This window comes from Pleurodeles waltl, chromosome 5 (genome assembly GCF_031143425.1).
Source record: "Pleurodeles waltl isolate 20211129_DDA chromosome 5, aPleWal1.hap1.20221129, whole genome shotgun sequence".
Lineage (NCBI taxonomy): Eukaryota > Metazoa > Chordata > Amphibia > Caudata > Salamandridae > Pleurodeles > Pleurodeles waltl.
This window is the reverse complement of record NC_090444.1, coordinates 667,045,727-667,072,981: the sequence shown is the minus strand read 5'-3', so window position 1 is coordinate 667,072,981 and position 27,255 is coordinate 667,045,727. Positions and strand designations below refer to the sequence as shown.

The 27,255-nt window shown below is 41.6% G+C and overlaps 1 protein-coding gene across 1 annotated transcript in view; it reads left to right on the top strand.

Annotated features, from left to right (window-relative positions):
• HS3ST5 (heparan sulfate-glucosamine 3-sulfotransferase 5) overlaps nt 1-27,255 on the top strand; it is a 514,857-nt gene that overhangs the window by 243,506 nt on the left and 244,096 nt on the right. The window lies entirely within an intron of this gene.

Sequence of the window (27,255 nt, the reverse complement as noted above, 5' to 3'; positions counted from 1 at the left end):
TGTTAGGTAGACTGAGGGTTCCAGCCGACATACTACTTTTGCTAAAGCGACTCCATGAAAACACTTATGCATAAGTGAGATGGGGCAAGCAAGGCGAGTTGACCGAAAAAATCCCCATTAAAAGGGGAGTTCGCCAAGGTTGCGTGTTGGCCCCTTTACTATTTACCCTCTTTATTAACAAGGTAGTGAAGGATTTATTTACATGCCAGAATGATGCCACTTCTTTGAATGCACAAAACATCCCCATTCTCCTTTTTGCAGACGATTCACTTCTCATTTCAAAGACACCAAGGGGGTTGCAAACTCTTGTTGATAGATTTAATTAATTTTGTAAGGAACACAGGTTGGAGGTAAACATCAGCAAAACCAAATTGATGGTGCTTTGCACTGGTCCCAGTAAAAGATGTACCAAAAACATTGACAGACTTCCTTTCAATAAGGTTAGCTCTATAGATTATTTGGGTATTAGGCTAACCAGTAAACTATCCTGGGAAAAACAGATTTTGAAGAATGCGGGGTTGCTACAACATAGAGCTGCATCCATATTGCGTTTTTATCGAAGTTCTACAACAAAAGCAGTATCTCCTGCGATTAAAATTTATACAGCTAAAGCACAGGGTGCAGCTCTGTATGGGGCGGAAATATGGGGATTTTGCAACTGCAGTAAGATATCAGTGGGCGAAAATAATTTTGCGAGGGCTCTAATTGCATGCCCCCGCAGTACACCTTTGATTACCCTTTATTTCGTCCTGGGGTTAAATCGAGTAGCTGACCTAGTTGTCTTAAGACCTCTCTTATATTGGATAAGGATATGGACTACCCCTGAATTGGACATATGTAAGTTCTCACTACTCGATTTACTAAAAAGCCAGAATGTTGCCACAATTCCATGGATTAGACATGTGTCCCATTGGCTTCGCTTGTTGGGACTGGGCGATTATTGTGAAACCCCCCACAATTTAGAGAGACGCCATAAAAATGTTTTAAAATCAATTTACTGGTCCTGTGTAAAGGACAACTATACAATCTGCAAATCATATGGCCGCTTGACAAATCTCTACATTGATTTTAAATGGCTCCCGCAGTATGAACCTTACTTAGATATCATACACGATTTGCAGGGTAAGGGCTTGTATGCAAGATTTCGGTTTGGAACCTTGTCATTGTTGTCCTTAACTAGCAGTTGGGGGCCGTCCACTTTTTCTGATATATGTCCTGTTTGTGGAGGCGCGTCAGAAACTGTTGAACATTTTATGGTTTTTTGCCCTGTCTATTTTATCCCACGGTCAAAATGGATCCGTCAGATCTGCCGAGATATGGGATTAAATAATCATATTTCTGCACTAAGGATCCTAAAAAGTCATAGTTCAAACAACCTTATTCTTGCAGTCAGTAAGTTCCTAGTGGCAGCATGGCACATACGTCACTGTCTCTTAAAAAACAAGGATTTATGAAGTTGATCTAGATGAAACTTTTATGTGCAACTTGATTTTATTTATATGTATTAACGTTTTTATATTAGATTACTGATGATTATATTTTATTGTGATTATTTATTGTACTGTGCTGCTTTGATGGTCAATGGACCAAATAAAGCTTGTTGTGTTAAGGTCAGTTTGTTGTGGATATAATGCAAAAAACTGAATGTAATGAGAACGGCACAAGCTTGAGACCCTGGAGGCGTTTGCAATGAGAAGTAACATGGGGAGTACAGTGTTCGTTAATATCCGAACCCAGTTATACTAATCCTGCTGGTATCGCTAGTAGCGTATGTGGTATTAGTGCCCGATAATATTAGTCCAATGATAATGAGGGCTGAAGTGTGTCATGGTAACACCTATTAGCATTGATACTAAAGAGCCAGTTTGTGGAAAGAAGTGTCTTGTAAAACAAAAGAAAGAAAGCATATGGGCTCTACTTCCCTTTAAAAAATAAGTACTGAGAAGGTGTGTGTCATTTTAAGGTCAGTTCGTAGGTCACCTCGGCCACAACTCCACATTTGCAATCCTGTGTAGCTCAGAAAAGCATTTTAAAAACTACTAAAGTGAACCTGATCCTGGCTCGTCCACTGTGGGTCAGAGAAATGCAGGCTTGAAGAAAATGTCAGCCACTGGCATTAGCCATTGGGCACCCACAGGAAGAGAAAATTGACCCTAGGCAGGACACCACATGATGTGCAGTGAAAGAAGAAGAGAGAGGACTCAGTTCTCCTCTTACTGAAGGGTACACCCCACAATAGATGTTTTCAATCAAGCATTTTCGCGCCCGTATCATGCCTTGCAAAACAAAACAAAAATGAAGTCTGCCATCCGTCCAATCAATCAAAGCCTGAAGACACAGCTGCTTTCAACTTCAGCAGACCAATTTGAGAAGAGAAACGCAGAAACTGGATCGGCTGTCTCGGTAATTTGATGTCCCTTTGATTTTTTCCCATTGTTTGAGATAAAGGGGGGAAATTGCATTTAACCCAGAGAAGGGCACAGGTATTTAAAACTGCAGGAGGTGATTTCAGGCTATTTGCAGTCAAGGGGTTTCAACTGAGCAAAACGCTTATTCAATTTGAGAATGCAGATTATAATAATTTTCCTATCTCCCTCTCAGCAGGCTCCCCACTGTCATTTTGCAGGCTTGTAACTTGCATGTGGTCTAGCTAGCCAACTTCAGCTCCAGGTACCGCAGGTCACGCGTCTCTTACCCGCTGTGCCGCTCAATGCCGGCAGGAGGTGAAGCTGCTTAGTGTCAGTTTGCTGAAATGAGATGCATAGGAAATGTTCTGTGATGTCAAAGTCATGAAGCATGACAAATGGTGAGCTGGCCTGGATTTCTGACAGCTTGTCAAGACCAAATCACCCATTCACACAACTGCTCCCAACAAAGGAAGTGGGCTCTGTTGGACCAGATGCACACAGAAAAATATGTATGTAATATTTGTCTGACAATGCAGAGGTGATGAAGGCGGTCGCAAATTTGCTCTCCCAACCAATATCAGGTTATTTGATTGGCCATCAAATGTCACGCTGCTAGCAAAGATTGCACCAATTCCAGCGCTTGATAAGCCCCTTTGAATGTTGCCATTTCACTTTAAAAAGTGACGACTTTGAGGAGGCTTTCAGAATTTGGGCTGGGCAATAGGCTGTGTGGCAGATTAACAGTCACATTAGCGTGTAGTTGTAACTTTGTATCATTACTGTGAGTTCTGAACCGCTTTAAAAGATGAATATCTCTGGTTTATTAAGTAATGTTTAAAGTGGCACCATGTTCAGACCCTTAGTTCTGAGTCAATATGGCAAATAGTAGTGACCTGCGAGTGCTTCAATGGTGTTGGTGGTTGAAAATGTTGAGCACTGGCCCTCATTTTTAGGGACCAGGAATTATTTTTCATTCCCACAGTTTGACACAGAGCAAGCAAGAGAAAGGCAGAAAAAGTAGAAAGGGGGAGGAAGAGAAAAGAGGGGGAAATGGCTACAAAGGGAGTGAACACGGATTAACGAAACCTCTAGGCGTGAAACAGACAGACGGAGTGTCAGGCGGTGAGTGAAAGGGGCAGGTGAAATGAAGACTAGGGAGTATTCATAGTCAGCCAATCTGGAATTCAGTAGCGCTGGTGGTGGGCTCCTGAGAACAACTCTGTGCTCTTGAATTTATATATTTTTTACCAAATTAAGCCCTGTGAGAATCCCACTAGCAATATCCTAATGCAGAACATCTGCATGTGTCTTGATTCTGGGGTGAGGTTCAAGGGCATCACGTTCAGTTAGAAAATGAAAGCACTGGCAAAGCTACTAGTTTTAATGGCTGGTTGTCCGGGCAAGTTATCAATCACAGGTTTAAAAAAAATCTTTTTATTGTGCTTTTCAGAACAGGTAAAATAATTGAATGAACAGAAAAATATTAAGAACAACAAAAACTAGGCAGATGGGAGCTAGCAGAATAAAAAGTAATCAATAAACAAGTTCTATCACAGTCATTACTGAAGAAATGGTGAGTCAGGCTATATAACTTATTACTAGACTAGACACTTCTGCCGTGCTCTAAGGGTGAGGACGTTGGTGCTACCGCAGTCTGGCAGCTCAATGCTGACATCTCCCCTCAGTGAAGAAGCTGCACCAGTATCTGAATTCAATCAATCAATCAGTAATTTCTTAAGTGTGGCTAATCACGCGTAGGGTTTCAAGGCGCTGTTTGCAGGCATGCTGCTCAACTGAAAAGCCAGGTCTTAAGGTCGTTCCTAAACTGCTTCAGTGATGCGGTATTCCTGAGTTTGAGTGGTAGCATGTTCCACGTCCGGGCTGCGAGGTAGGAGAAGAATCTTCCTCCCGTGCTTTTTCAGATCTTGGAAATGGCTGCAAGGGCGAGCTGGGAAGAGTGGAGTTGTCTGTTGGGTATGTAGAAGGTGAGGCAGTGTTTGAAGTATGCCGGTCCTATGTTGTGGGTGTGGATCGTGAGTTTGTATGTGACGCGCTTGTTGACTGGGAGCCAGTGTAGGTCTCTGAGGTGGGAGGAGATGTGGCTGTGTCAGGGGATGTCCAGGATAATTCTGGCTGCTGTCTGGATTCTTTGTAATCTTGATTGCAGTTTCTTGGTGATGGCGGCATAGAGTGCATTGCTGTAGTCCAGTTTGCTAGTGATGAGTGCGTGGGTGACTGTCTTCCTTGTGTCGGAGGGGATCCACTTTAAGATCTTTCAAAGGAGTCGGAGGGAGTGGAAACATGACGACGAGACGGCGTTGACTTGGTGGGTCATGGATAGAGAGGAGTCCAGGATGATGCCTAGATTGTATGCATGGTCCATGGGAGCGGGGGCATTTCCCAGTGCAGTAGGCCACGAGGAGATGTTACAAGCAGAAGGGCTGGAGCCGATTACGAGGATCTCCATCTTGTCTGAGTTGAGTTGAGGCAGCTGGCTTCCATCCAGGCGGTAACTGCTCTCATCCCATTGTGGAAATTTCTCTTGGCCTTTACAGGGTCATCAGACAGGGAGAGGATCAGTTGGGCATCATCGCCATAGGAGACAATGTTTAGCCCATGTTGTTTAATGATCTTGGCTTGCGGGTTCATGTAGATGTTGAAAAACATCAAGCTGAGTGATGATCCTTGGGGCACTCCGCAGCATGTATCTTTGAGTTCTGAAGTGAATGGCAGGAGTCTGACACTCTGTGGTCTTCGAGTGAAGAAAGACCTGATCCATTCCAGTGCTTTTTCGCGGATATCGGCGTCGTGGAGTCTGGCGCAGAGGGTGGAGTGGGAGATGGTGTTGAATGCGGCGGAGAGGTCAAGGAGGATGAGTTTGGCCATGCCTCTGTGGTCTAGTAAGGTGCCTATGTCGTTGGTGGCTGCTAGAAGTGCTGTTTTGGTGTTGTGATTGCTCCTGAGTCCAGATTGGGATGGGTCTAGGATTTGGTGTGTCTCGAGGAATTCTGTGAGTTGCTGGTGGAGAGCCTTTTCTGTTACTTTGGCTGGGAAAAGGAGCAGAGCAATGGGTCTATAGTTTTTCAGCTCCCTTGGGTCGGTGGTGGGTTTCTTGAGTAGAGGATTGATCTCGGATGCTTCCAGTCTGAAGGGAAGGTGGCAGTCCTGAAAGATCGGATGATAGTTTGGCAGAGCTCAGGTGCTATGGTGGTGCTGGCCAGGTTCAAGATGTGATGATGGCACGGATTCGAGGGTGCTCCCAAGTGGATGGAGTTTATGAGTCTTTGGGTGTCCTCTTTGGTGATGGGGGTCCAGGATCTGGTGTGGTGCTGACTCTGTGATGGTATTTGTGGGCAGTGCGGCTGGGTTTTGGTTCTTGAAGCCTTCGTAAATGCCTTGTATTTTTGGGTGGAAAAAGATGGCGAGGTCATCGCATAGGTCTTGGGAAAGAGGATGGATGGACTGTCTGTCCCAGGGTTCCTGAATTCTTTGATGATGGCAAAGAGCTCTTTGCCGTTGTGAGCGCTGGTGCTGAGGCATACATCCCACAGGCAATCTGTCAGTAATCCTCCAACTATCAATCCACGTGGGTAGTGATGGGGTTTGAGGGTTGTGTAGGAAGTGCAGTATCCAGTGTAGACACAGGTTAGTGCATCTCCACATCCCATAGTGTACCCTGAGTGTCCCGCCTCAAGCAAGACATTAGTATTGCATCCCATGAGGGCAATATGCGGACTTTCCACATCCCTCTTACCTCCTCCCTATGTAACTCTTCCGTCTTGCCATCCACCGACTTAGTCAACTCCTGACTCCATTTTCCCAGCTCGAGTCCAGTGGAAGATTTCCATCTCATAATTAGCTGTTTCCTGGCCAGTTACTCTGAAAGGTATGAATCTTAAATCATAAAACGAGACTCTGAGAGCTTTAGACAGCGTTTTGTGGGAATAGTGGATCTCTCCAAGCAGTCCATGATGTCTGGGTAGCTTTTTGGTGAGCTTAGATGCAAAAGAATACCTTCCGAAATAAATCTGAGTGATTTGCCAAGTTGTTTAAAGTCTACTTTGCTTCAATCAATCATATTCCTTCCCTATCAGTTGCAGTGTCAGGAAGGTATTGAAATCAATACGCGGAACGGCTCTGGAATTAACAAGAAGTTAGGCAGTGGTGAATTTGATCATATTGCAAACGCATTTATTACCCAGGCAGGAGCATTTCGCTGCACTTGGTTCATTTACTTCTTCAGATGTTCTTTCACTTTCAATCTAAAAATGTTGTTACATTAAATTGAACAGGTCTCTTCTTCTGGGGCTTCTAGAAATAGCTGTGGATTTTAGGAAAGTGAACTAAAGCTAACACTGTTGTGCCATCACTGAATTGCTTTGCTGGCCTATTCCTATTCCATTAGAAAGGTAATTGTAGTTACTCCAGTGTTATTCCCTCTGAGAGGATCTATAGAAAAGGTGGAATGGGATCTCAATGGTAAAGCTGTGTAAAGATATCACTGCACTAACTAAACGTGGATTCATGATCTGTCATTGACACTGGGGCACAAGGCTGTTTTCTTTATGGACTGAAATGAGAGGGAGTATTGTGCTTTGGGTGTGGGTTGTATGTCACTATGTCAATTACAATACTATTGACAGCAATATCTAGTCCACAATATCGACAATTGCTATATTATGAAAGGAAGTATAAATATGGAACTATATACTTAATATTTTATCTCTACATTCACCTAACAAGATGATGTAGTGGTTATCGATAGCTTGGATTGAATAGTTGTACAGCTTGAAATTTTGATCACAGTATTATGACCCCCTCATATTTTTATGTTTTCTGACAAATATAACTGATTCATAGAAAAACTGAGCTTTATTTAACATTGTGTATAAAGTCAGAAAGAGCCAGGTGCCATTTTTATTATCCAGTGAAAATGCTGGACACTGTATCACCCTCATTAGAATTAAAGTCTGAGTCACAACTGAACACATTGAATTATCACAACTGATGAAAGATGAAAACAAATCAAGGTTATACATACGTTGCCTTCACTGTATAACGTCTAATATTTAAATGCTTACCTCAGTGAAAGTGCTGACATCAGGGGCAACTGTATCCTGGTTCTATTTTAAGAGACAAAGTGGCAAGGAATTAGAAGAGAAGTGCTATAAACAACAAAAATAGCACATCCTCTGGGAAGATAAATTAACAGTGCACTGTGGTTCAGGTGTGATAATCCATATTTTTTATGAAATGTGTTGTCTTGAGCATTGAGGCCAATGTGGATGCCACCGATCTTCTTTTCCACATGACATATGCACCGGGGATTTGTTTGTACAGTTTTATGACACAAGCAATGTTTTTCCGTTGAGTGGCGGAGGGGGGTATGTATAAGGGACTGATGCATAAAAATACAAAAAATACACAGGCTACTGGAAAAATAATGCAGCAATGGAGGACCAAATTTGCAACAATATTGACTAAATTATGTGACAGGAACAGGCAAACATGCATTACGATACTACACATTCTATTGCATTTTATTTCGTTTTTTTCTCAATTTAGTATACAATACTATCTAGGCACACGTTTGACCTCATTTGTACCAGTTAACACTTCAACGGAGAAATCGGCAAATAAAAATTGGCCAGTTAAGCTTTGCAAATGGTCTCCCACTCCACAGTTCAACATTTGGTACTTTTTAAAATAAGTTTTAATCTGTTTGACAGAAACAAGTTTGTTTTGTGTTGCTGCCTGCATCTTTTGCAGCGTATGGCCGGTTATGTGGTAAGTGAAGTAAAGGGGATCCATAATTATGTGGAAAACATTGCTGCTGCTCACCTCCATAATTGCAGTGTCCCTGGACATGATCTGGAACGCAAGGTCATGCTCTCCTCACATTCATACACCTGTTGGTTTAAGAACAGCTGAAGATGTTTGTAACATATACAAAACTGTGAAGTGCCAGGACATGATCACCACCAATTTTCTGAAGAAAACCAGTTGGGTGCATAAGATATAAAAAATAAAAAAAACATTTTGTGCAATATGCCTAACATGTATACGGGCAGTGGAATATTCACAAACCTTTTACAGTGACACTATAGTTTAATTAGAGCTACCCCTGGTCGAGTCGTATTGCATCCCGCCCTGCAAATATAAATACAATTATGTGAGCAGCCCAGCAACCTTCGGGTATGATGGAAAGGAAAGTCCTGAAGGCCTACCTTCATTTCAAGCCATATGAAAAATATTTTTAAAAGAGGTTTTCAGTCAACTGAAGGTGCAAAATATATATACAACCTATCAATTATTCCCATCACTTGCACACATCACACACCTATAATGAATGAATGAATGAAAATATTTGTATAGCTCATAGCTCCTCCTAGGAGTGTCCCAGTGCAATAATGAGTAAGAGGAATGGTTGGGAGGAAGACTAAAACTGTGCAGGAAACGGTGCATGCACAATGGCGGGCCAGGTTAGAAGCCCACCTGTAAAATATACCTTAGTCCTACCTACACTCTCTTCCACTGAGTATATGTCTTTGAAGAGCACCTGCCCATCTTCAAAATCTTCTACAAGAAGCTTTACCTAGTACAGATCTGTAGAGATTGTGTTACGTTATTCTCTCAATGGCTGTGTAGATAATTATACCCAGTACTTATGAGTGGAGTGATTTTCTAGCTAAGTAGAGCAGGAAAGGCATGCAGCCACTACCTTACCATAGAGTCAAACATTTGCTAGCACTTACTGCATCTAGACACAGTGAAGAATTATCTCTCAAAGCATCTCTAATTCTGGTAGCTTTTCAGACACCTTCCAAATCTTGTATGAGCTCATTATTTGGAGCCGCAATTGTTTACCTAATAAGAAGTCCCTTGTGTTTCTCATGAGTCCTATTTTCACCATCAAATGATGGCCAATAAACCCAGAGCCTCAGTTCCACCGATTATGTCACAGTCCCTTCATCATATGTTTATGGGTGAAACATTTCAGGATCCTCATCTCCCCATTCTCGCTCTTGTTCTCTCATAGTTTTGTATTGCCATATTCTGCCCTGCCCTTTTCAAAGCGGCTTTTGGCTAGGCTGCCATGGGTAATCCATGATGAGCGTACTATAAGATTCGAAACACTTTGATTTTAAAATGCTATTTTTAATCATCCCATTTTAATTAGGAGTGTACATTGTAATAACATTTGAAACAATGAATAGTGTAAAGCTTTCTAACACCATTACAGAGCAGTTTGTGTCTTATACAAATTTCGTTAGCAATAAACATAAATATAGAGTGTTCAGTATTTGGGCCACCAATCACGTGATAGTTGGTCTCTTTATTCTGCAAACAGTTAGCCCGTTTGAGCTCACTTTGGTGTTTCTAGTTGGCTTCCTTTAACCATATTCTCAGATTCAACTCTGACTTTCGCTACTGACACATTAACACTAAAAGGCGGGTATGGCCACTTTCCCTCACTTTATCCACGATGACGACGTTCTAGATGTTGGGATCTAACATACTTATATGACATGTTTTACTTTATGTGTCAGGATTAACAGGTGCCAAAGTAGGAAGTGGTGTAAGGTGGTGACAAGGGTTACGTCTTCATGCAACTATCAAAAGATACATAATATATTATGTGCTTGTCAAAACTTCAACTGAGATTATCGTCATGCAGATCCATGTATGTCAAAGAGTATGAAAACATTTAGTTAAAGGATGGAGAACTAAGGCCAAGTAGACCTTATACACTATGGGCCATATGTACCAACGAATTTTCCCATAGACACAGAATGGGTAAAATCCTTTGATACATCTGGCCCTATATACAGTGTTTTAAGTGTTTTATGCCCTTGACAAGCAACAAATAAAGGGATTTCATGTGGGGATGCAATGAACCTTTTTTTATTTCGTTGTCATATTCAGCACACATTGCAGCAATTTCACTTACTAATTTGCAAGCCGAGAAACTGTGATTAATGTCAATACATTCTTAACACACACATCTAACATAGCTTCTAAGCGATAACTGAGGAAAGCGAGGGAATGGGTAGAGAATTCATACGTGATGCAAAAATGTTACCAAATGAGGAAATGCCCTTTTGACGACTTTTATGGGATAAATTGTGCTTGTGACTTGAGAGACAACAGAAGCAAAGTGCTGAACCAGGAATAATGGAACGGCCTGTCAAAGAAGCGGAAAGTCTAGCTATAGAAACATAGTAATACTATGAATAATTACTGATCCAGGTGGCGAGGGGAACTTCTGCAAACCGGGGTTAACCAGTTTTTGCCAGGAACTGTTTTCTGTAGTGTTTCTGGCGACTATAACAAAATGGATAACACGTTTTTCCATTGATGTTTGACATACTTGAGCCCTGAATAAATTTCTATATTGCTGTTGCCAAAATGGAGAGGCCAAGCAGTAGCAGCGTCAAGATAATCTAAGTAGAGCACCACATCATGTAATATTTATCATTATGACTGGAGGCACACAGCTGGGATGTGTTTTCTCGGGTTCATTAAATATTAGTGCAAGATGTCCAGGGAGATAACTACTTCTGTTGCTCAGGTAGACAGATATGGATTTGGGCGACTACACTACATACCAGGAAGGCAGTACAAATACCAGACCTCTCACTCAGGGCTGGAGTTGCATCAAATCATTTGAATGAGAGATCACGGGTGGTGGATGGAGGTTTGATGAGAACTCATCTGCAGTGAAGTCTTTTCAGCCTAGGTGAAGGGCTGCCCATGAGCATCCCTGCTGGGTTCGTTAGGGCCTTGAATGCAAGTTTATAGTGCAAATTAAAAATGACTGTCTGCATAGCAAGTAACAGAGACTGCGTGCGCGCCATGTACCTCAACGCTCTTTGAGGCATGTTGTTGTGCTCTGTGCAGGGAACGAGGGGGACTGCAATGGGACTACAACAATCACTGTACCAAGCAACTTGGCTGCATGCGTGATCAGATAAACTCCCGGGCCTGTGAGATGTATTCAGCTCCCTCCATCAGTCCAGCATAACATTACTTATTAATGAGCTCTTCATGCTTTATTAAGCCTAATGTCAAAGCACCTCAGTGGGACTCTGAGTTTGTTCTCTATTTGGATCAAACCTTTTGAAAAACAAATGACAAGGCAGTAATGTTGTTGAGAGGCCCCAACAGAGCTCAGTTACATTATTAGAACTGTGTACCCATAGATGATGCAAATGGATTGTGCAGGGTTGTCTCAATGCTCAAATGATACACATTTTCTCTTTTTTCAAATCTGTTGCCACAAATGCAAATAGTCCCTGTTATGTAGGGACCCATCAAGATTTTTTAACGCTTGCTATTTAGTTTGTGAACTATAAGTACATTATGTCATTCGTAAATCTGTACACAAATGCTCATTTTGTATGCATGTTGTATAGCTGGGCTAGACGGCCCACTGCGACACAGAAAACACAAGAGTCATCAGTGATCCTGTAGCTGTGCTTTTATTAAATGAATGTTTTTCCTCTGCCTTCAGCCAGGTTTTTTACATATAAGGCATGTGAAACCATGGGCGCTACCACACTATTCGCTCCATGCAGTAGGGGGAGTCAGGGATTAACCGCAGCCGAAACATACCAAAACTCTACTGGGTTCATCCATAGCAACACAGACCTGCTTTTTGACCAAGGCACCTCCCAAAATGTAAAATGGGAAACAACACAACGAAAGAGGGCAGGAGCAAAGCCGTTTAAGGAAAGGTGAGAAAATTCACCACTTGTTTGTTGTATAGAAAAAATCAAAGATGCCACTGAGTGGAATGTATTAGCCCCTTATTCTGATTCCCATAGCAATTGCAGTCGGTAAAACAGATGCGGGGAAGAACTTTTAGAAAAATGCAATTTTGTCACCAGGTCAGTGTTGAAAGTCAGAATCAGGGTAATATTTTATTTCAGTTTTATTGAACAGTAAAACCATATGTATTTAGCATTTCTTCCTTTTCTGCACCTCCCCCCATTCCAATCCGAGAGAATTTACAAGATTAAATAGGGCGCTATGCTCCATATTTCAGATTTTCTACAGGACTCAGGAGAAGCCCCTTAATGCGGAAAAGAGCTGTAAGGGAGTGGGTAAAGATTTCTAAATATGAGAGGTATAACTATTTGCTTACCCAGAGACGCATAGTGAAGTCTGTTTGGCAAAAGGTATTCTGAAAAGCACCATGAAAAGCAGAAGAGTGTACATTTTATTAAAAAATATATGTATATATGATTGAAGAGATTTTAAAAAATCATCACACGTAATAGCATATTATACACCATAATGGATAACTACTATACTGTCTGTTTTTGTTAAATCACCACAACACCTAGATGATTTCTATTCTCTAATCAGACCCTTTGAGCTCCTTCCAATTTGGTTTTTCTCTGATTAGAATATTAAAACTATGAATGTTTCTGTTAATGTGTTTTACTTTTCACAATGCCCTTTACTTGCATTGTTTTTGCTTCTATTTGGAGCATGTTGGGTATAAGATTGCCGGGACAGGAAAGAAGACACGTTTAGAGGTGGATACAAGAAGAATGTTGTACTTAAGCCTAATTTGGGGTATCAAAAAGGTTGGGTTCACCAAATCGTAACCAGCAGAATTGAAATTAGGGTAACTCAATGACAGGAAGTTCACTTTATGAAACATTTTAAAGTTTAACGTCAGGAATTAAAAAGTATTGGCATGAAAAACGGAGAGAACACCGAGAGCCTCAAAACAATGGGTGAATTCGTCCAAAATCAAAATACCTATACAGGTGCAAAATCAACACCAATACTTCATTCTGTTCATCGGTTCTTGCAAAGCCGGGGGGTGAACTCCTCAATTCCACAGCCACCTGGACAGTACTGATCTCATCTCCAGTAAAGGATAAGACTTCCCTTCAAGATGAGGACAGAGCCAGCGATAACTGCTCTGTGGGATAACGATATGAGGTACTATCATGATGATAGTACCACAGTATTCAGAATGAGGGGCAAATTCCTAAAAAAAAGAATATATTTTAGAAACGTTCAATCCTTTGACTGTGATAACAAAAAACTGTGCCATAAAAAACTATATGCTTGCCATTACAACTTAAAGAGGCAAGTGCGTCCTTATCTCTTACATTATAATTAAAGAAATCACGTGTTTGCCACATATTATAAATTGGTTTGTAGCTTGGTGCTGACAGTGGACCTTACCACAAAGACAAGCCAAGTACGTGTTTTTTCATAATTTGGGACTGTTTTTCAATACAAAATGAGATTAAGTCGTGAAAGAATCTGTCAAATTACCTGATACAGTTACATTGAGGGTGACAGTTCTTTTTTAGTATATTTGCATTACAAAGTTATTGTTAATCGAAAAGTCCAAGTGCACATAAATTGCACAATCATTAGCAGCAACAACCAACAAAAGTGGGATGAGCTAGATGAATTAGACATCATTAAGTTCATATTTGACTAAAACTCATAGAAGCAAACTTTAATATATTCTTCAGGTCTTAGATTAAATCCTTCTTTCTTATAAGCCAGTTTGCAAGTTTTCATTTGGTAAAATATTTTTGCTGTTTTTGAACATGCACAGATCGATATTCTGCCAGGCCATGGAACATGTGTGTGATATTGAGGCACCAAAGTTGTACTTGAGTGTCTGTGTCTCAGAGTACAGCCTAGATCTTTGGACCTGATTTAGATATTGGTGGATTGGTTACTCTGTCACAACAGTGATGGATATCCCATCTGCCAAAATGTAAATCCCATTATGTCCTATGGGATTTAGATTTCCGTGTACGGGATATCCATCACCATTGTTATGGATTAACCCTTCACCAATATCTAAATCAGGCACATTATCAGTAGACCTATGAACCTATCTATTTTAACACTGAACAATAACTGACAAATAGCTTCCTTAATTTGCATGATTGATCAATGTCATCAAGCCTTAAGTAATGCCCCAATATTTTCCTTTTTAATTCCATTTTGTCTACTGTGATATTCACAAAATAAAAATTAGATTAGTTGTGAATTCATATAGACGGAAAATAGAATCCTCCTTAGCCATTAGAAATAGAGTGAATCCCTTCTGGATAGTGAAAGGGATCTTCCTGATATTTTTTTAAACATGATCATTATTATGACTTCAAGGGTTAATAATGTTTGAAGAAATCAAACTTTTGCGTAAACAATGTTGATCTTCAGCACAAATCTTCCTCCATCATTCATTTTCACTCTCAAAAGCTAATCACCTACACTTTTCAGCAGGGTACAAGCTTAACGATACTTGTTGATCTGTTATTAAATGAGAAGTACCTTTGTCACATTGTTCAATACCTATCCTACACAAGTTATCACATGTTTTCTGCTCTTCAGTACTGGAAGAAATCTTCAGTTAAGACAACACAATATGTTAAGAACATGCTATTCTTTTCAATGGGACATAAAGATTTTCCAAAAGAGTAAATCATTTAGTTAACTAAAATCAAATTAAGAGATTTGTGGGGAAACCATGGATATCTTTTGTTTCAGTTGGAGATTTCGGCTTCTAAAAGCTAGGAGCATTGACTAAATGCAGCTGATATGTCAGGGTGAAACTCCGAGGTGAACTGAGAAATTTCAAGGGGACTTATACCATGAATTACAGATTCCCTCTGTATTTCTTCATTCCTAAAGGGACCCTTGGGATCTAAATTGAAATCCCTAATAACCTTGTCCCCTTGGAGGTATTGGTAGCCCCAGTACAAGTAACCTTGCGGAGCAAAAATACCATGAAAATGACCCCCCTCAAAAATGAAGCCCTATGTGATTTAATTGAAGGAGAATTGGCAATTTTAGTAGTGATTCAGACACTTTGACACACTTTCTTTGTCTTTCATTACCTGTCAAGGCCCCAGGGTGCCAGGTTCTTATTTTGGGAGCTTTGCTGAGTAATACAAGTTTACCAGCCCATTACATTTCAAGAAGAGAATAGTGAACTTATTCTTGCATGCTATCCTCTTGTTTTTCCTTTTATTGTCTCTTCTATTACAAGACACATGAGTGCAATCCTTTATAGGGCCCTGTCCAGTCTCAGTTAACCCCTTTGCGAACTTGTAAATTCTATAGCTGTTTCTCTTTTTATACTTAACTGTTGTCTGCACGTTAACCTCTGCATCTTTCTACATCCGAGTATTTCTGATCTGCTCCTCTCTGTGTATGGCTTCCCAGAGACACCACCCCTTAGCTGCTGTGTGGTACATGGTTGCCATGCCAACTCTTTCATTACTTAACAGTTGAGATAGCACTCAAGGTGAAATCAGAATTAACTATGACAAAACGTAGATTGTCCAAAGATGGCTAAGACGTTGTCTTAGACAATATCAGACCAGAATATTAAGTTTGTATTGCTTCATTGCTATGCAGGTTTTAATGTTGAGGTTGCACATTTAATAAATGTACCTGTTTCTTCCTAATATGACCACCAGTTATGTTCAATTACACAAAAAGTTGAGCATGCCTAAATAGCCCTGTGCACCTTTTGAATTCTTCTAAATTTACGTATATGTTTTGTTATGTACTACAAGTGGCTTGACATCCCCTTCAGTCCACTCTGAGAAATAAAATGAAACATTTGACCTATGTCCATGTCCTGACTATGAGTGGGGTAGCTTGGTTGATGTGGATCAAATATAGTATTACTATATCTTCCTGTTAGTCTGCTGGGTGTATCTGGCAGGATAGATATGTCACTTGAGGTGCCTCTTTAGTTTAGATTGTTACCGCTGCATGATCATAGGCTGAGTGGTTGCTTAGCAATGTACTTGTCAGAAACTCTCTTAATGAGCAATAGATCATTTCGTATCCTGGGCGAGGGTCATGAGCCTTCCATGCGTGTATAGTTTGGCACTGTGTATGGCCATTTGAATTTGGACTATGGAGAAAGAGAGGTTGAGACAGAAGCAGTAGTTCCACCACACCATCACTTGCCCATTAACCCAGGATTCCTTTTGTACGAAGCACGAAATCTAGAATTTGATTTTCCATGATAGCATAGGTCAGTTATGTGATCTTAGAGCTGTAGTTATACAGTCATTTAGGATTCAGCATAAGCCTGGTTTCATGCTTAGGAATGTTACTGAGGTTTTGCAGTTGCTTTCAGAGCAATCTCATGATTTTTCCCGAGTATTAGTGGATTGATGAGGTCTTCGTACTGGTCCGAAATCCTGGAAGGGAGTTCTTACTAAGCATGTTTAGTTTTAGGGGTGCTCTTGTGGCCACTGAATTTTCTGGGTTTTTCCTGTTTATAGGGCTTTCACTTAAAATCAGAGCTCATTACCCCGTGTATCTTTGACTTGAAATTCTTTATACGCTAGTATTTCTTTTGACACTAAGGTAGGTATTGGTAGTGTCTTGGTATCTAAATTCTCAGATACATCCTTCAACTGGACATAGGTTTTGATGTCTTCTTATGCATGGGGATTTATATATAATATTCTTTAAAGGTACAAGGAAGAAGGAGCATATAAATATTGAATGTATGGCTAACAGGTTAAATACGTCTGTGGGAAATCTGAGTGGCATTCTTTCTGAAAATAGCGGCAAATTAAACTTTGCCTACTCACTGTGTTTTCAAGAGAAAGAATGAACACAGACCAAACAGAAGTTTTAATGCCTACCCATACACATGTTGAGCACAATCTTTTTATGCACAGTAGACTATTGAAAGGTCCAATAAGAACAGAACTTAGGACAGTCATCATCAACAATAGAGAGCTGATTCTCCCTGAAGTAATTTGGGCGGAATTAAAATGTTCCTTTTTGTGGGTCTAAAGCCCAATTGACCACTGTGGAGAAGTGTTAGAACTGGGGTTTCTGGGTGTCAGTACATGCACCCTGCACAAGCAAGAATCACCACTTCTAGTTAGGGCAAGCTAGATAAACACTTAGAGATAACCTATGCTCACCCTCTGGTAGCTTGGCACAGAGCAGTCAGTCTATATAAAGTGGAAATGTGTGATGTATTTGTGCAACACACACAGTAACATAATGAAAACACCACAAAAAAATCCACACAGGTTTAGAAAAATAGAGAATACTTATTTGGGTAAGATGAGACCTAAAGGACAAAAATCAAATCAGTAGAAGTTGAGATATGAATTTTTAATGAATAAACTAAAAATAGTGCTTAGAAGTCACTAGTGGTCAAAAAGTTACTTAAGGTCGTGAGGTGCCAGTGCAAATCTGAAGACCATGATGGAGAGTAGGTCAGCTACAGGACTCACTCAGAGACCACTGAAAAAGTACCTTGGAGGAAGCAAAGCGTCAACAAGCAACGTTAAGGCGATGCATCGGTTCTGATCCACATAGTCGGGTTGATGAGTCAGTGCCAAACCTCGCCGGCGGGTCCCACATCGAGCTCCATTAAAATAAAGGCAAAATGTTGTCATTGAGCCACGCAAAAGCATTGTCCTTAGGCCACACAGGCTTGATCCGCTGTTATCAAACAACCTCTGCATTGGCGTCGAAGGGGGATTTGTCAGTTCTGATTGGCGCAAAGGTGACAATGCATCGGTTTTGTAGCAGAACAGCTGCAGAACCCACTTCTGAGACCTAGGACTGGAGGGGGCACCTCAGGCATGAGTAAGATTCACAGATGGCTGAGTCCAGCAGCACAAAGCAGAGTTTCAGGCAGTCTTTGATGCCCCGGAGACTGCAGGAGAACAAGGGGCAAGCCAGCATGCTCTTGGAGTTATGTTTGGGTCAGATGAGAGGGTCCAGTCCTTCCTCAGCTGGGCAGAGATCAATCGGTAGCAAGGTAACTCACCAAGGCAGAGAGCAGTCCTTCTTGGAAGGCATTCCAGCAGCATGGGACTCCTTGTAGCACAGCATTCCTTACTCCAGACAGAGGTGTTCCCAGATCCAGTAGTACACTGATTTGGTAGGGTTAGAGCCCCAGTACTTATACCCAAATGTGCCTTTGAATGGGGAGTGACTTCAAAGAAGGGTCTTTGAATTGCATAGAGATCCTTTCTCCCTAGCACTGCTCCAAACAACCAAGAGGTTCCATTTGTGAAGGGACAGGCATTTCCATATTCACGTGTAGGTGTCAGCTCCCTTCAGCCCTTCCTGACCAGGGAGGTCCCTCAGAATGCAGATGAATGCAGATGAGTGTTCAGACGCACCAAATCGTCCTGTGTTTGTGGCTGTCTATAGGGAATTCACAAAGTTTAGCTGTCACCTGCCCCAAACATGTATTAGAAACAGGGTGCAAGGCACACAGAGCAGTAAATGCAGAGAAATGCCAACTTTCTAACAGTGGCATTTCTAAAATAGTAATGTTAAATCCGACTTTACAAATGCAGAGGATTTACCATTCCAATGATATGAAAAATAAAGTAGCTACTCCTTTTTGACCAGGGCTTATAGCTTAAAAGTATATTAAGGAATTCCCAATGCTGGCCTATGAGAGGAGTAGGCCTCACAGTAGTGAAAAATGACTTTGGAAGTTTTTCACTAAGAGGACAATTAAAACTTAAAAGTACATGTCCTGCCTTTTACCTACATAGCACCCTGTCTTATTGACTACCAATAGCCTACCTTAGGTCTTATAAAAGGGGAGTTTAAGGCTTGGGAAGGGGGTTATAGTCGAAGTGGCAGTAAAACTGCACACACAGGCTCTGCAGTGGCAGGCCTGGACATGTTTAAAGGGCTACTAGTGTGGGTGGCACAATCAGTGCTGCAGACTCAATAGTAGCATTTAATTTACAGGCCCTGGGTATATGGTATACCACTTTACATGGGGTTTATAAGTAAATTAAACATGGCAATTGTGGATTCACCAATGTTACCATGTTTATAGGAGTAGCACATGCATTTTAGCACTGGTTAGTAGTGGTAAAGTGCTCAGAGTCCTAAGGCCAAAACAAGATACAACAATATGAGGCAACCAGACAAATCAAAAAGTTTGGGGGAAGACCACCCTAAGGCTGACGGGTGTAACAAGAAGGTTTTGGTGTTAGCTGTAGTCCTGTAATCACATTATGACTCAACATTCCAAGATCTTGCTCATAAATGAATGTATGGAAATTTTGTGCCTTTTAATTATGGGAGTAAAAATAGCTTCTCTCAGTGAGTTACACATAATAGTTTTGCTAAAGAACTCTGCAAAGATATGTTGTCCAGAGGATGGTGAGGCAAATACAAAACATTTGTTTGTTTTTTTATATCATATTTTTATTGTTGTCCTGTTCTTAAGAAAACTGGATATTTGTTTAGGTTCAGGTCTCAAACTTTTAAGTAGCTCAAATGTTTTTTACCTTCAAAGGTTATCTTACAGTGATTAAAACTTGTGATTTGTGGCAGTCACACAGTGTCATTTTCATATACACAGGATGTTGCACCAAGGGTCTGGATAAAAATAGTTTTGGTAAAGGTAGAACTTATTTTCAAATAGTGCCATCACTGAATGCAGCAGATGCCACATTAGCAGGGCTTAGCTTTTAAACTCTGCACAATTTGTATGGTGCATCATTTCTCCAATCGCACATCCACAGTTGCACAGTGCATCCTCCTATTCATGTATTTATCTAAACAATGTGTACTGATTCTATACAGTACACGAAATTCATTAAAATTAATGCCAAAAGAATATTCTCTGACTAAAATGTACACACTATGGTTTGTGCATGGTCACACAGTGTCACTGTACAGTTTTTTTTAATTCAGTGGCCTTGCTGCTGTTAATATGACGGACTTGCAGTGAGTATAACACCGGTGTTGCATTCTGCAGGTTTGTAAAAATAATAGTGCAGGAACCCAACATGTTTTTTAGTAGCATGTCTCTAGGCTACCAAATGATGGGGTTTCTAAACACAAAAGGCTGCATCATTTTAAATCCATTGCAGGCTTTTTTCCTCCAAAACTTCTATATCTCACTCTTGAACCCATTATTTTTAGGTGTACCTTGGCAGCGCAGCTATCAACAAGATGTGTTTTTACCAATCCTTTAAATAAATAGAGCGGGATTTGGTTTCACTAGTATTATTCTTTCATCTCATGCAACTGGCTAGTTCATGTACCATTCCGCATGGAAGTGTTTCCATCGGAATGCTTGGGTGATTATTCCTATCTGAAAGGGATAATTATTTCACTGTTTGTCACATTCAGTTCTATGAGTCCTTTATGATACATTATCCCAGCCTTGCTAAACCCTAATAGCAGGGTTTAATGTAATGAACAACATTTGTGCATACAATGCATGTAAACGGCATTTAAATGCCTATGTTTACATGCCTTGGGTCATAAAAGCCAGACGTTTTGGCATTTTGGCATTTCCACGTGCTTGTTTCCCTTGCAATTACCTTCCATCTTTATCTTCCCTTTCCTGCCTTTCTCTCTCTTGCTCCAGATCAAAGTCTGATAATTCGAAAATCATTCGTAGTTATCATAAATGAGTGATGGATCTCACCAGCTGCAGAAAGGAAATGGCCTTTAAACACAAGTTCTATGGCCACAAGGCCCGAGCCGATACCGATGAACAATGAGAAATAAAATCCCTTGAAAACTCACAGAGGCAGCAGAAGCATGAACACAGAGGGCGTATTAGTTTTAGTGTGTGTGTGTTCTTTACTGCACAAACTCAATGTCGCCTTTGTATTATGCGGTGATACAAGATTCCGCTCTAGATTTATAAATGCCGCGGTGTAAGCTCTTAATGGCCCACAGCAATAGCTGACTGTGAAGAACTCAGGCGTACAGCCCCCCTCTGCATCCCAGCAGCATATGGTTGTACTAATTTAGCACGCTTTTGAGGATCCTGCTCTGAATCTCAATAAGAGGCAGGAGCGGCATTTGGAAGAGGGATTGGGCCCCGTGCGGCACGCAACAGAACAACCTGTTTCTGCGGCAGCTTTCGAGAGTTCCTGGGGACCTGCGAGACAGCACGTGCCATCTCGGTGGAGTATGAGAGAGCGGCGCGTGCACTGTATCCTTGCCAACATCCCAGGAGGACCTGAGCAAGATGGAAGCCGATCGAGCAATCTCTTCATATCTATTGGCTTTTAATAGCTCCCTTCGAGAGCAGGAGTGTTCTATGCTATATCTGGATCTCATTTGAGCCACTGCGACTACAAATGCCTGCAAAATCAATTTGAGCGGTAAGTTATGTTTTTCTTACGAAATACTCATCATTTGCGAGTTTTCACGTTTTACGCCTGTAATCACAGCTCTTCTATCTGTCTTAAGGGCGAATATTTACCGAACTGTAACAAGTAGTCACGAGAGAAGCCTTTTCTTTCCTTAGAACAAGTTGAAAGGAGACATGATGAAAACATCCAAGGACATCTTTATTGGGTTTCATGTGGCTTGCACAGACCCAATTTCTTCACGGGGCATTCAGCAGGATGAGAGAGAAGATGGGCTCAGAACATCAACTGAGAGGTTCCTCTATTACACGTTGGACGAACGGGGTTAGTTGCTAATACGAAACTGGCACATTGGTTGTCCCAGGTGCTAAAACAGCGAATAATGCGGGAGTAAGAATTCTGGTAACGTTAAGGGTTTCAGAGGTCAGCTCAGTTTGAAGTCAGCAAACTGTAGTTTGAACAATCACACCCTGAACTTCCAGAACCTGTTCACAGAGTGTCTAGTGGTAGGGACAGTTCATTTCACTACGTTCAACAAAGCTATTTTAGGCCCTTTTCTGTTTCTGCTCACTTAAGATGCTCGACGTGTGTAGTGGTTTCGCTTACAACAAATCAAATCAACTAAAACATAAAACGTCTTAATCCTTGAACAGTCAATTATATATTAATGGTGGAGGATTATAAGGCCTCGCCTGTCGTTTTGAATACTTCTCCTCACTACTCAGCTGGGTGCATCATTATTTTCTATACAGCTGGCATCAGGGAATGAATTTGGTTCCTGGTGTAGATTGTAGCAAAGGATGTATGTCAGAGCTTGAAATGGATGCCATTCTGCAAAGAGTAACTTTTGCTGAATATGAGCAATTTTTGGATCCATTTCAAGACACTGTCTGGCCAGCAAAATGAAATTGAGGCTTATAATTTTTATGGCCAGCAACGAACACTAAGCAGCTGATGTCAGTAGTGTTGGTGAACTAACTCTTAGTTTTTATGTCACCTTGTACCTCCACCCAGCAAGTGTTACCTGGGTGCAAGAGGTTTGCAGTGGTCCAACCTCTCCCTCGTGTACCATTCTCCTTCTAGGACTATGGGTCCTTTTTCATTCCACATGGGAAAAGTCAAATGTGGAGGACCAGTACTCTTCAACATTTAAGTGGGCCTCTTGACAGTCAATATTACTACAACTGGATTTGAGTTTAATACATAAGAGATTAATCTAAAAAGTCCTCATGCTTTCTGAACCATTGTCTTCTGTATGTGTCGAGCAGCAATTGAGCGCATGGATGGAACCTGACTAGCCATTGAGTGCATGGACGGAAACTGACTAAAGGGAAGAAAATCGAGACAATTGTTTTGGGAGGCAGCTGAGACCTTGACGACTAATCTTATGTTATCGGCCCTCGTTTTTCTGTAGTCTCTTTAGTTAGATACTTGGGTTCCTTTAGCAGTATTGAGCCATGCATCATTCCAAATTCAGTGCGTATTCACAGACGATACTCTCTTAGTTAACCACTTGATCTTTTCATCGCTGGACTCATGTACCAGCCCTGAACTGACTACAAGGCACTCAGAATTCCATGGCCAAGTTGATATCAAGCGCATAGGTGAGAGAAAACATATCACAAATTATGTTACGCCTATATTGTCTCCTTTTTTGATGCTCATTGCTAAAGTATTTTGCATTATTCCTGGGCAATTCTGTCTTAATGAGTCTTTTTTCTTACATCAGCAAATTAAATGCACTCTCATCACCTTCCAAGTCAACCACAGGCAGATTCATGGTGCTACTGCATTCACACAAGTAAGATCTGGATAATGCGGGTCTCTTCGTTCTTATGGTGCAGCTTTGAAACTGTGCATCACTCTTTGTGTGCAAATTGGAAAATCACGCAATCCTCTATCGTCCATCAACACCTGAGCTTTACACTCCTACTACTCACATAGAGTAGTATACTCCCAATATGCCACTTGCTCTATATTACGTTGCAAAACACAGAATGACATAAACCATTTTCACAAGCTGAATAAAGGCCCTAAATTAAGGTAACATTTCACAGCCCTTAACAGACTATAAGGTGCTCAGAAAGGCATGTTGAATAAGTTTTTCCAGGTGTTAATTTATATTCCATAGCCCTGTTGGGCTCACATTAAGCCAACTTTAGATTAAGGATGACATTCACTTCCAGCAACTGTTGGATAGGATGGTGTGAGCATGTACTGCTTTAAGACAGATGTGTGGCTCCTTTGGGACCATCTTTGGGGGTGTGCATGTGAGTGCAGTGTATATGTGAGTTTGTGTGTTTGTACATACAGCACCGAAACAGTTTCCCTGCACTTTCAGAACACTTAACGACAAATTGTATGCATAAATGGGTGCATTGAAATGGAAGTTAGTGATATTAGTGTGACACAGATAGAGCTGCAGTGTCACATTAAGTCTGTTTGGTAGACACAATTTACCAAATTCAGCGTCCAATTTGGACTTATAAACTAAGGCTAGTTTGAGTGATATAATTTTTTGTTGTTTACTGAGGAGCAATAGGATGGGCTGTGCTGTTAGTCAGGCAAGTTGTGTGTTTCCAAGACACAAGACCATACAACATAGGGACGTGTACATGTGTTTATTCATTTTCACGTACATGGCAAATTTACAGAGAAAGGTTTGATTGATGTTCCTTAGCATGCGTCACTCTACTCTTAGCTTAACACTCCCAACTAAAAAGTGTTTTTAAAGTAGGTTTACACAGTTCTTGCTTTTTCATGTGAGGGTACATCCTGCCTACATTGATTTATAACTTTTTGCAGAATATTACTAGCCAGAAACCCGAACTGTCAAGAGCTAAGATCAGTTGAGTTTGACATTTGAGGCAGCTATGTAACTTTAATTTCCATCCTGTTATGCAGTGTTCATCACATCTCATATGATATTGTAATATCGTAATGCTGTTCCCTTACGAGCTTAAACGTATGCAAGTTACAAAGAACGACGTACTGGGAATAATTGTAAACCCATAATGACTGATCCACGGAAGTCATTCTTTGGCAGCAGTGAAGCATATTAGGCAATCTGGAAGTAGATCTTTGTTTTTTTAATTGTATTATTACAAATATCTGTTGGAAATATGCATAGTATATTGCACTTACTTTGAACAGATATTTAAACTTATTTTTTGCAAAAATCTGAGACAGAGAATCACCAAACTATCAAAAGGAACTATATGAAGCCAGTCACCACATACATACCTGGGAATTAGTGTGCTTTTATTCAGCTGCGGTAACCTCAGAAGGTAACCCCCTTGTGAATTCCCAGGCAAAAGCACACTTTAAGGCTCACCCTTACACAACTTTGCCACACCATAACCATTCTGCATCAAATTTAGTGCAAATCTTTGGAATGTACTAACCTTACATTGGTGCAAATTGGTTTAGGTGGGGCAAAGTAATTAACAATCTCAAAGATCAGGTTACTTGGAAACCACACAGGAGCTGTTGGAAATGGCCCTTTTCCGAAAGGTTATACCCAAATGTTTTGCCTTTCTCCTTTTATTTTTCTGACTTTCTTTTTGTTGCCTTTAGGACTCAGGGCATTTACCACTGCTAATCAGTGCTAAAGTTCATGTACTTTCTCCCCTAAAACTTGGTATAATTGTGTTACACCTGTTTGGCCTATTTAATTTACCTGTAAGTCAATTGTAAAGTGGTATATCATATATCCAGGGCCTGCAAATTAAATGCTACTAATGGGCCTGTTGCGCTGATTGCGCCGCCAACAGAAGCATCCTTTCAATTTTGTCTCAGGCCTGCCACTGCAACGCCTGCACACGCGGTTTACTGACACATTGACTTGGCAAGTCAAACTACTTGCCAAAGCCTAAACTCCCTTTTACTACACCTAAGTCACCCCTAAGGTAGGTCCTAGATAGCCCTATGGGCAGGGTGCTGTGTATAAAAGGTAGAACATATATTTATTCATGTATTACATGTCCTAGTAGTGACAGTCTATTTCGTTTTTCACTACTGTGAGTGCTGCTCCTCTCATAAGTTCACCCTGGGAATTCCCTTATATATGTGTAGGTGGTAATTTATGATCTGTGAGGAGTAGTGTGGCCGTGGTGTGTTTGGAATGGTAGTGAGGAATCCTGCTTACTGGCGTAGGTGGATCTTACATTACAATTTTAGAAATACCACTTTTAGAAAGTGGGCATTTCTCTGTGCTTATAACTGTAGTGCTTTGTAGCCTGACTCCAATCCACATCTTGGGCAGAGTGACTTCTCCACTTTGTGTACACTCTCCACACAACCATCAACCAGGGAGGGTTAGATGTGAGTGGGTTTCATCTGCATTCATCTACATACTGATAGTCTTCCTGGGCTGGGAGAGGCAGAGGGCATTCACAGTTTACACTTGTATAGGCTGTGTCCTGCCCTCACACAAAGGGCTTGTTTAGCCCCTACTGATGTCTGGAGCCAGAGTAGGGGAGGAGGGACACTCCGGAACTGGTCAGACCTTGCTGGAAACGTCTTCCACCTTCTAAAAGCAGGTCACCAGAGAGTAGATACAGGGGCTTTGACCCCATGATTAGAGAGCACTTTTGGGAACTGGGACTCTGCCAGAAGGACTGCTGAGCTGTACTGAGGGTCTCATCTAGACTGCTCTTCTGTTGTTGCCTGGCTGCCTGAAGTACTGGGGGGCCTAATGGACTCAATGGCGGGCTTGTTTGTTTGTTGCCCTGCTGCCAACTGCTCCTGATTCTGGTCTAATTGGACACTGCTGTGGACTGCCAGGAGGAACCATCCTCTTGGTCCCGTTGTGTTAGCTTGCCTGCCCCCTTTTGTGGCCCCTTTGTGCCTCTCAAGGAGCCCACTGAAGAGAGAGTGCTGTTTTCCCACTCCTTGGCCTTTTCCCACAAGAAGCACATGGTGACCGTGTCTTTCCTCACTCCCCCTCGTTCTTAGCACTTGGTGAGTGCTTTAGTTTGTTCAGGCAGGGCTTGAACGCTTAACATGGAGTGCTTATGTCAAGAGGAGAGCGATGTGTGTTTTTCTCTGCACCATCATGCTGAGGGACCTCGAAGCTTCATTGATGCAGGCCCCCCTCTTGAGGCCTGCTGACACTTCAACAGCAGGTTTTTCTCCTCCCAAGGCCGCGCTCTCCAAGGACCAAGAGTCGCTGCCAGCATGAAGCTGGAGGGTGGCCCAGTAATGAAAGGATGCCGCCAAAGTCAGGGCTGCTTGGCTCTGCCACAGACACTCCATAGCCTTGCTGAACAGACCCCAGCCCCCAGGAGCCCACCAGCGTACCTGCAGCAGCCTGGCTGTTGCCCCCAGGATTGCCAAGGGGGAACCAGGCTTCTGGGGAGATTGGTAGAGGCCCTGCGCTACCCTCTCGTTGACCCGACAATAGGAGGGAAGCCATATTGGAGCACGATGCTGCATCATGCACTTGCAGGTGGCAGCCTCTTCTTTATTCTCAAAAGTCTTGCATGAGAGGAATTGCTGTGTGTGTGTCCCCACTGCGTTTTTGGGCCATACTCTAAGATACTGGCTCCTTGGCCCATGGTGTGGGCCTCCAACAGAGGCCCCATAGGTCACCAGGAGGTAGCCTCTCTTCATTGAGGAACTAGCTCAAAGTTGACTGTATCTTACCTAGAAGATGCGCAGGAGCACTGTACCAATGACTAATCCCTGAAACTTGGGGAATAGCTTAATGTGCAGTA